This window comes from Aethalodelphis obliquidens, unplaced genomic scaffold (assembly GCF_003676395.1).
Source record: "Aethalodelphis obliquidens isolate GAN/ISIS:26980383/991018 unplaced genomic scaffold, ASM367639v1 scaffold27, whole genome shotgun sequence".
Lineage (NCBI taxonomy): Eukaryota > Metazoa > Chordata > Mammalia > Artiodactyla > Delphinidae > Aethalodelphis > Aethalodelphis obliquidens.
In genome coordinates this window covers 8,832,508-8,843,819 of record NW_020837971.1, presented here as the reverse complement: position 1 = coordinate 8,843,819, position 11,312 = coordinate 8,832,508, and the positions used below count along the sequence as shown (strand labels likewise).

The following is an 11,312-nucleotide window of genomic DNA, read 5'->3' as shown; positions in this document are numbered from 1 at the left end:
TGAGACCGCGTGCTGCAACTACTGAAGCCTGCGTGCCTAGGGCCTGTGCTACGCAACAAGAGAAACCACAGCAATGAGAAGCCTGCGCACCGCAACGAAGAGTAACCCCTGCTCTCCACAACTAGAGAAAGCCTGCGCACAGCAACGAAGACCCAACCCAGCCAAAAATGAATAAATTAAATAAATAAAAAAAAAAAGTTCTAAAATACACGATTTCAATTTTGCTTTTAACCCCAGTTTCATCTATTTTAGCTCCATAAGAAAAAGGCCTCTGAGAAAAAGTTGAACAGTATAATCAGTAGCATGTGATAAGCTTTTTGGGGTCATATTTCCTAGAAAGTGAAGAACTCTAATGACTGGGTAAGAAAAAATTTTTTTTGGTAAATTAAGTCATTTTCAATTCTTTGCTTTCAACAAAATAAAAGAAGGACCTAACCAAGTTGTCAATAGGTAGATAATTAAAAATATTTTGGGGAGCTTCCCTGGTGGCAGAGTGGTTGAGAATCTGCCTGCTAATGCAGGGGACACGGGTTCGAGCTCTGGTCTGGGAGGATCCCACATGCCGTGGAGCAACTAGGCCCGTGAGCCACAACTACTGATCCTGCGCGTCTGGAGCCTGTGCTCCGCAACAAGAGAGGCCGCGACAGTGAGAGGCCCGCGCACCGCGATGAAGAGTGGCCCCGGCTTGCCACAACTAGAGAAAGCCCCCACACAGAAACGAAGACCCAACACAGCAAAAATAAATAAATTAATTAATAAACTCCTACCCCCAACATCTTCTTTAAAAAAAAATATATATATTTTTTGATAATAGATCACTGCTCTTTTTGACTTAGAATTAAGAAGGCATTCAAATAGCACAGTGGCATTTCCATAGGAAAATGCCTAGAACTGAGCTGTCAGGGGAAGCAGCTGGACCTAGTTGAGCAGAGAGGACCCATGGCTGAACACTTTAAAGAAGCAAGTAAATGTATGGTTTGCCTGACTTATCTTGAAAACCGCATGTACCTGAAATGTGAATATGTCTGCTGCTTCCAGTGCTTCGATTCACTGCAGAAGGAGCCTGATGGGGAGGGTTTATTGTGCCCCAACTGCTCTGTGGTCTCAAAAAGAATGACCTCAGGTGTGCTCTCAAGCTCTGAGCTCTGGTTTCAAAGGTTAAGGAGTCAGGGCCCCAGCTGAGAGCTGTCCTCCAGATGAACCCAAGGATGCGGAAGTTCCAAGTGGATGTGACCTTGGATGTTGACACAGCCAACAAGTACCTCATCATTTCTGAGGACCTGAAAACTGTCTGTTGTGGGTTTTTCAAGCAGAAGAAAAGGTCCTGACCTGAGAGATTCAACCATACAACTTGTGTCCTGGGATTCCCTCTGTTCACCTCTGGCCGCCATTACTGGGAGGTGGACATGGGGTCCAGCCAAGAATGGGATGTGGGCATTTGGAAAGAATCTGTGCATCGACAAGGGAAGACTCAACTGACTCCAGATCTTGGCTTCTGGACTGTGAGCTTGAGAAATGGAGATGTCTTCTCTGCCCACACTGTGCCTTCTGCTGTCCTCAAAGAATGGTTCTTTCTGGCAATAACTGCCCAGAACACAAGGACAGGCTGATGGTCCAATGAGAGACTCAAGGCGAGAGATCCGTGTGTGTCTTAGAACAAATTATGATCTCCTTACAGAGTCATGTGGACACAACAGAGACCTGAGGATTTTGAGGAAGGAAACACTGGCTTCAAAGGAGGTATTTTCCAGATTAAACAGACCTGAGACCATAAATATCAAGGGTTGTGGAACTTAATCTCAGGGGAAAGTCCAGCCTTCGGATGGTGTGCTAATGATCAGGGTGAAGAGACTTTGGAACAGTTTGGAAAAGTGAGACCATGAAGGAAAACGCCCAACGGGAAACACAGTGAAGGGAGCCCCTGGTGCACTTTGAGTGTCCCCTCCCCCCAGTTATGACTTTCGTTCTAAACCTGGATTCTCCAACTGGGAGCATAAAATACTTCCTGTGCCCTCTGCTCAGCTGCTCATGTAGATCTTCTCAATAATTGCCAGGAGTTGTCGCTAATCCAGACATGGATGAGGGTGATTTGCACTGGGGATAAGATTTGCTCCTCATTGGAGATGCCCCAGACTCTCCATGCAGACAGTGTCACCTATACTACAGATGATGTGATAATGGCACCTCTGTGGGGAGATGAGGTCCAGGGACCCTGTCCCTATAACTGTGGCCCATCCTGATTGACACTTCCCTGTACAAAGCTCTGGAGCCAAGTCCAGGCAGGTGAATGCTTCCTTTTGTTCAACCTCAGGGCAGAAAACAGGAGAGAAGGGCTCCCCAGCAGGAGAGGAATTCAGAGCTGTGTTAGCACCATTAGGCAGGACAGGTACTCACCCTGCCTTGTCCTGAGCTGCCCCATTCATGCCCTGGCTGGACAGGTAGAAGGTGGGAATGTTCTGGGCTGTGTATCTGAGTGGGACCAGACCCATGAGGTTCACTGCAAATCCCTGTGCCCTGGAGTCTCTGACAAAGATGGAAAGAGGGATGGGGTCACTGTGGAATCTGTGATGACCCTTTTATGGCCAGAGTCACTGAGCTTCTCAATCATGTAAAAAAGGGTCTACTGATTTTTTAGGACCTAACATATTAGGGTTGGGTGTACAGTTTCTGCCAAGATATTCTGTCACCATTCTGGGTGTTCTTAAGTGGTGTGTGTAGGTGTTGCTCATATTTTTATCTAATTGAATGGGGAAATGCCTCATTGTCCTACTTTAACCTGGAGCAAGAGGAGGAAGAGAAAAGAATTTGTAGTGAGATGAAATCCAGTTAATTGTCTAGTCTGCCAAAATGGTGTGAATGTTGGAGAATAACCAGTGTATGACCTATTTTAAAAACTGGAAATAGGATTAGAATAATGCTGTCTGTGGTAATTCAACACTGCATTTTATATTTTGAAGTACAGTGGAATGTACCTTGGGCCATGGTATTGTCTGAATGTTTCTTTCCCCCCAGATTAGTATATTGATATGTAACCCCCAAAGATGACAGTATTAGGATGTGGATTTTCGGGAGGTGATTAGGTCATGAGGGTGTAGACCTCATGAACTGTATAAGTGCCCTTATAAAAGAGTCCTCAGAGAGCTCCATAGCCCTTTCCATCATGTAAAGACACAGTGAGAAGGCGCCAGCCACAAATCAGGAAGGGAACTCTCTCCAGAAGGGGACAATGCTGGTGCCTTGATTTGGACTGCCAGCCTCCAGAACTGTGAGCAATAAATTTCTGTTGTTTATAACCCACCCAGTGGGTGATATTTTGTTCTAGCAGCTCAGACAGACTAAGGCCAGTATTGAAAAGGACTCCAGGTGGTCGTCACGGCTAAGACAGGGAGGCAATGTCCGAGAAAATGTTTAGAGATTCTTTCCTGGAAGCAACGTGTCCCCACCCTCCCCAACTCTCCCTGTGTCCTTCTATCCAGGGCCGTGTGCCTGACTCCTTTTTCCATTGTCCTGGGCACACAATGAGCTCTCTTAGAAGGATGTTCTCATTCTCTTAGGAGGTCTCCATAAACCAGCTCTGATTTCTGTGCTGACCTGGGATGAGATGAGTTACACACTCCTCTGCTGACTCAGCATCACATGAATTCCTACTCCTTCCACTGTATTGTGTGCATTTTTAGTCACAGCAGATATAAAACCCAGAAAGTATGAGGAAGCTAGTGGGGCAAGAAGTGCTCAGGCACCAGAGAGAGAAACAACTCCTTAAATTTTGTTTCAGTGAAAACAGTGCTGTGTCATCAGAAATGTTGTTGGAAAATAGGGCTTCTGAGTCACTCCTTTTGTCTTTTTCGAATGCTTTGCATCTGCTTGTCTTATCACCTGGAAACTGACCTGCCCACACTGATCCTCCCACATCTGTGGGTGAAGAGAGGCTCAGGAGGCGGCAGGCACTGGGATGTGTGTTCCTGTCACAGCACAAGGGCACCTTCTGTGGCTTCGTTTGTGACTGGCTGTGGTGGTGCCTCGTGTGTGGCTGTGTGAGGCTGGGGGTCCTGGATTGTGTGGGGACAGGTGTGTCCTTTTGCGTTCTGGGTCATGATTGATGGTGTCAGGGAGGCATCTCCTCTGTGGGGTTGGTCTCTGTGTGTCCCGGGAAATGTACAGCCAGGAGGTTTGACCACATCACTCACCCCAGTAAACTCTCAGCCCCATAGGAAGGAGGTCATGGGCCGTGTTTGTGGGAGGAGAGATGCAAGGGAATGAGGGGACCTGCATGCACTTAGGAGTCACTGGGAGGTGTGATGTAGGGAGAAATGAATGGGGTTTCAGGGGGTTATACGAGGATTTACTGGGCATGAGATTCAAGTCAGATCTTTTGCCAACAAACAGTGTTTGGTTGGATTCGTTGAGACTAAAGTTTTAACAAACTATAGAAATATGGAATTGTACAAGTAATTGTTACTCAAAGGAGATTTCTGTAAAATTAAAGTTAAATTAGAGTCTTGTATAGTACAGGTTTATCAAAGAAACTGCAGGGAAGGGATTGCTCTGTGGTGATGAATCAAGGGTAGAGTGGGATTATATATAAGGATACATTAAAAAAATATATATATCAATTAAAAAAAAGGAAAGAAAATGCCTAAAATTCTCATTACTTATTTAATTTAACAAGTTTTTCAGGACATATGTCTATAAAAATGAAAAATAGGAGTAGAATGGATGCTGAATCCTGTGTCACTCTATCAGTAACAGCCAAAGATACGGGAACTTGTTAAAAAGAGCCATCTATTCATTTAGAACAATTGTCCAATAAAGCCTTACTTGCTATTCTTTATAATTCTCAAAATATGTTATACATTCATACTTCTTTGGTCAATTTTATACTAAAAATCCTTGTAAAGATAGCTCAATCCAGAAGACTTTACAAATACAAAATTACAATGTTTAAACTTCCACCTATGGACAATTATTTCTGTTATTGTAGAGAAGTTAATAGAGTGATCATATAAAATCTTTCAAATATAAAAACATATTACATTAGTAAGATTCTTTTGGGAAAATATGAGATCAAGGAGAAAAAGGTATGATACAAAATTTCCAGTTGTCAAAAAACAGCTTCTCTGTGAATTTTTTTTTTTTTTTTTTGTCTGTGAACTTTTAAGTGAGTGAGGATGGTTATCAAATTGCTTTGGCCTTTAGGGTCTATTGGATACAAGGTATGACACAAGTTTTACTTAAAATTCAATATTTACAATATGCTAGAAAGTACATTTTTTGAAGCTGTTCAAATTGTTTTAGATTTTTTTTGAAGTATAGTTGATTTACAATGTTGTGTTAATTTCTTCTGTACAGCAAAGCAACTCAGTTATTCACACATATATACATATTCTTTTTAATATTCTTTTCCATTATGAAGCTGTTCAAATTTATGGTGAAATATTTTAGGTGTCTACTTGAAAATATAGGGGATACATAGCTTTTCAAAATTCTTTTAGGGAGTATGAGAGAAAAAAGTTTGAAGACGAAAAATTTAATGTGTCAAATCTTTACAGTTTTTTTTTGCATTTTATTTTTTTTAAACATCTTTATTGGGGTATAATTGCTTTACAATGGTGTGTTAGTTTCTGCTTTAACAGTTGTTGATGATGGACTTAATGGGGAAAAAAGTGGACAGGAAAATTTAGAGCATAGAGAAGGGCAGACGTGGGTGTGCTGTTGATATGAGCTCTTGTGACCGAAAAGCAGAGCAGGAGAAATAGTAACAAAAAAGAACAAAATTGTACACAGTTCTCAAAATTCTCAATTTTTGGCCAGCGCCTTGAGACATGGCCTCATCTGTTATTTATGAACTTTACAAAGCAGATTTATGTTGAAGTTGGTTCTCTCTTCGGATGGGTTTAATTATGTTGGAGACCAAGACTCCATTATCATTCCTATGATTACTATGTTCCTGGAACTGTGCTGAGATGCAAACATGAACATGCAAACAAGATTCCCTCAAGGAGTTTACAGCACAGAATAAAGCTAGAGCTTAATATAATCTTAAATCGAAAGTCAGTGATCATCTCCTCTGAGTATTTTTCATCTATATCCCATGTTTCTCTGCACAAAAATTAGAAGTAGATGTCATTTGAATTATTTTTAAAGAAGGTGGTGATAGATTTGTGATAATTGTAACAATTCTTTAGTGTATATAGTATTTTAGAGTTTCTAAGGTGATTTCACACAAAGTAGCTCATTTGGTCTTAATAACAACCATTTGTGGTGGGCAAGACATGTGTGATTACTGTTGACTTAGAGATGAGAACGCTATGGCCTAGAAGGATTAGGTTTTGACCACATCATATGGCCACTAAATGTCAGAACGGATAGAGCCCAGGTCCTTCAGGCTCCTAGTTTGGAACTTTGCCCACACTACCATGTTGTGTCCTGAGTCACTAGGTTTCCTCTCCTGTATGCTGGGAAAGACCGTTCTCTTTGGGCCTCTTCTATTCCTACACATCATGCTGGGTATACCAAGTCTGCAAGGCCCTGACCACTCTTTTACCTGGACCATTTCTCAGGGTTGTGTATGCAGCTGGTAACTTTGAGAGATCAGGTAAAAAGCCCCCAAGCAGTAAGTCTTGCTTACTGTTTGCTATAAAAATATGGATTTTTCAAACTCAGTTGTGACACAAACCTACTGCGTATTATCTATCAAGGACCATCATATTGCCTCTGTGGATCTTGAGGGCAATGGGAACCGAGGCAAATATACTGATACTCATGCTTCTTACTGTGCTGTGAGTAACAAAGCCCTTTGTCTTTGACCCAGGAGCCTCTTGTTTTCTGCCAGCAGCCATGAAATAGTAACAGGTCAACTTATTAGCTTGTAGGCAGGGTAAAATCAAATCTCAGCCCTGACACGGCAAGGACACATACTTGCAAGATGTTTGAGGGCTATGTGTAAGGATGTGGAAGGTATGACAAGCCTCAAATAGGGCTTCAAATGGGGTACAGCCCCAGAATCTGGATTCAGGAATCTGAGGGTCCAGAAATAGTTCTTCTCAAAAGGAAGCTGGTAAAAATGGACACCCACTGGTCTGGAAATAGCCAAACACAGAACAGACTAGGTCCAAGGGATTTGTTGCTTATGTGGAAGGTTGGACATTTTATCTATGTTACAGTGTCAGACTGTGTAAGCCAGGTGTGCAGATATGTAGTCTGTTTCTCTGTAATGAAATTTAACTTTGCCTTCTAGTTCTAATGGCAGTAATAGAAGCTTAATAATATGATTCAGTTGCTTCAAGTTTGAAACTCAGATTCCCTCAATCCTCATTCTTCTTTTCTCCCAGCTATACCAAGGGGGTGGGGTGGGATGAGGTCGTTTCTGTCCCTGCTGGCCTCTGCTGAGGTGTGGCTTGTCCCACCCAGTCTTGGGCATCTCATCTCTTCCTGCTGCATGAACGGTGTTGTCTCTGGCCCCATCATGGCCTTCAGTTGTCACATTCATATATCCTGAGTTCCCTACCAATCAGGGACCTCTTCTGTGCCGAGTGCCCTTTCCAGGCATGCAGCACCTCTTAGTTCCACCTCTTGTGCCCTGCTGGGGTGTGCGGGGCTCTCTGAGGCCCATCTGCTTGGCTGTTTGCCTTGACCATTGCTCATCTCTCACTCAGGCGCCATGTTGGACATAGGGTTTTTCTATGAAGCTTGCAGACTCTCAGGAAGCATGCATCTCACTAGGAAGCCAGGCTCTGGTCCTTCTCCTTCAGAGCCCTCCATGGACCCATCTGGGTTTCTATCTGGATATCCAACCTGTTGTTCCCCATGTCTTCTTCAGAACTTGGTGTTGGGCATGGAGAGCTGGGGACTTTCTCAGGGACTTACCAGTGTCTGAATCCCTGTCATATCCGCTATGATTCCACCCCCCCATTCATTACATTTCTACTTACTTTTAGTCAGCATTTACATTCTTCTCCCATCAGTGGTTTATGTATAAGGTTCTCTGAATCCATGGGCTTTGGATCTTGATATTTAAAGTTAAGCCTCTAGTATTTAAAATATTTTAGAAAGGAGAAAGCCTCTTTTCCTCTCTCAGACACATGCCACTCACTATAGAAAGCCATGCCCTGCAGACCGCAGTCTCTGCTATAGATGAACCAAAGTCTTCCTGGTAGCTCATAACCCATGGCTTTTGTTCTGCCTGGATGATTCTACCCTGAGGGTGATGTACACAGAAAGTGCCCAATGACTGCTGAATGGTGGGCGAAAGGAAAGGGTGACAGGAATTAAAACGCACAGAGTTTAATGATAATTTAAAAATTGCCCCACTACCACTGGGAAACCATGCATGTTTCCAGGATCCTCATCAAGAGATCATGGTTCCCAGGAAGCTGGCTAGAAGGAAATTGCAGCCTACTCAATCACACTGCAACTTGCCAGGAATTAGGTCATGGTGTTCTTGGAACTGGAGAGAACAGTGTGGGCAGTGTTTATGTAACACTGTAATGAAGAGTCTGGCCTTAGCTTCTGAAGACCAACAGGGTTATCTAGATGGTAACATCTCTAGAATGGAGAGCAGTTCATCAGCTCCTTCAGGGGCCCAGCTTTTGGGGGATAGAGTTGATGGATTCCGTGTGAAAGGCAGGGCCCTAGCTGTTTGATAGCGGTTCTCAACTTTTAAGAGTCATTTAGGAAGAGTGTTTTAAAATGTTGATTCCTGGAAACAACGTCCAGATAATCTGATTCATAGGTCTGGGTTAAGGCTCAGGAATTTACGTTTTAACAGGCTTCTTCTGGACCACACTTTGAGAAGATTAGATGCACAATTGAAGTGGCTAGGATGAAAATTAGTCAGTGACAGTACCACCTTGAGATCCAGGCCAAAGGGCTCCTGCTTTCGGGTCCTTGGTCTAGAGGACCCTGTTCTGGCCATGTGATGGGGAATCAGTGAGCTTAAGGGGATATACCAGCTGGAGCCTAGGACAAACTTTCTAGACCATGATCTGGGAACTGGGCCCCTGGAATTTTCTGCCCAAATGGCATTGAGCCGGCTCCCAGGCTCTACACAAGCTTCCTCCCTGATCTGAGCTCCAGAGGGCGCACCCAGCTGTAGGCAGCCTTCGGCCTTACTGGTGGCTGGGGGCAGCTCTTGGTGGGGCTGTGGATGGAGCTTGGCTGTGTGAGCTGCCATACCCGCTAGTGGCTGGAGGAAGCCCGCATGGAGGGCTAGCTGTGGGACGGTGTGGGCTGTGGGCTGGGAGCTGGCCCTCCCTGTACTGCTGCATTCCTATGCCTGACATTCAGCTTCCCTTTGAAGGTGCATTTATCAGGAAGAATAATAGAGCATGTTTCATTCAACAGCTTGTTAGCATGGATTATAACTTCTAAATATGTAGAAGTTTTACGTTTGTAGGTCTTCATCGGATTCTTGCCTCACGTCCCATGAACGTTAAGGGCAGACCTGATCAATGTTTTCAAATGATTATCGCCTTAGAATCGATTTCTTCTGATCAAGAAACTGTCCTTCAAGCCAAGGACCGGGGAAGGAGGACAAATGGAGGAGAAAGGAAAGGAAATGTGACCTTGGGCTTGGCCACCCTGCGGGCCCAGTGAGGGAGCGGGTCAGACCTGTGAGACAGGACGAAACTTGATGCAGCCCTTCCGAGCCTGCCCGCTGCGGGTCCTCTGACTGGGTGGGGGATCGGTGAGGCCTAATTCTATTGGCGGGGAGGGGCAAACCCAGGCTATCTAATCTCTTTCTCTCTGGGATTCTAGCCTCTCCCACAGAAGTGAAGTTGCCTGAACTTTTTCTTGCAGTGAGATAGAGTGTGGAAATGTGAACACTTTCCAGAATGACTTTAAAATATTTTCAACCATTTAAAAAAAAAAAAGGCCTGTCCACAGTTGGATCAGTTATTTTATAAGTAGATTAGGGAAAGAAACATTGATTTTTTACATGTTTCACACAGGCTGGCAGGTGTAAAAGGCATCATTTCATGACATTCACTCTTCTTGATACCCCATACCACATACTTTAATGGAAATATTCCTTAAGATACCCAACTACTTTTGTTTTAATTTACTGCTTCCATTTGGTCTGCTATATAGAGTTGTCCAGGTTGTACACTGCACAACAACACCTACCCTAAAAAATGAGTCGGGGCTGAAATCTAGCCCACCTTCTCCTTGTCAACGTAACGTGGGCCTGCATCCACCAGAAGGAAGGGTGCCTTTTCCTAATCACACAAAATCACAGTCTGCTCTTCTAATCACACACCTCCAGGCCCAGGTCCATGCAGGAGGGTCCCTATGGGTTGTCATGGTAATCAAACATTTGAATATAGCATAATGTGTTTTTCTAAGAGGATTTCCCTGCTAGAAAGACATACCTGAGCAAAGAGCAGAGCCTGCCGTCTGGTCAGATATGGTGCCTATTATAGATCAAGAAATTAACGTTCTGATTTAAAGAAGTGTCTCCTTTTGTATGATCAGCTGGAAACAGCTCCCCAGAGTCTGATCCACCTTGGGTGAATGGGCAGAGTTGGATTTCTAGATCAACAAAGCTGAAGATGCTACACTTGTGGTGGTGACTTTTTACAGCCTCTGATGTCCCAGACAGAGCAACAAGCCAGCTGCACGAAATCCTCTGAAATCATTTGAAATCGGTTGCAGTGCGATAGGGGTTTACCTTGTAGACGTGAAGAAAGGAAAACTGACTGGTACCAACATATTACTCCCTGCATGCATTTTCTACCCTCTTATTCTGCTTTATCTTTCTTCATCTTACTTGTCACTACTGGATCTTATATTACATATCAGTTTGTTTATTGACACCATGCTTAATGATTTCCTGCCACTGTCTAGTAAATATTTGTTGAATGAATGACCCATAAAGACGCAACCCTCAGCTTTTTTAAAGTTTCTGTGAGGTTTTGTAAATTAGGTATAAAGACTGCCCTTTTGTGGTCCATCCTAAGTGGGCATGAAATCAATCAATTCTGCGCTATTGTGGGAAAGGGCATGTCAGTGCAGAGATCCCCAAAGTAACTACAGAGTAGAGGATGCCAGGATGATGCCTATGTTAGAGGATGGTAGGAGTCTCTTAGGAGACACTCACCTGGGAATTTGGTTTCTTCTTCCTCTGAAACCCATCTTCATTGCAGCAAAGAGAAAGAATGCTTTTCAGGGAAGGAACAGGCAGCCGCAGCAGCCGTGATTTCTATGAGTTCCAGAAAAAAAGCCAAGCTTCACTACTGCTTTTAGCTGTGTAAGAAACAGGTACTGGCCTTCCCTGGTGACGCAGTGGTTAAGAATCTGCCTGCCAATGCAGG

At 43.8% G+C, this 11,312-nt stretch overlaps 1 pseudogene; it reads left to right on the top strand.

The window, feature by feature from the left end:
* Nucleotides 1-939: 939 nt before the first annotated feature.
* LOC113629600 (ret finger protein-like 4A-like protein 1) lies at nucleotides 940-1,610 on the top strand (annotated as a pseudogene).
* The last annotated feature ends 9,702 nt before the right edge of the window (nucleotides 1,611-11,312 follow it).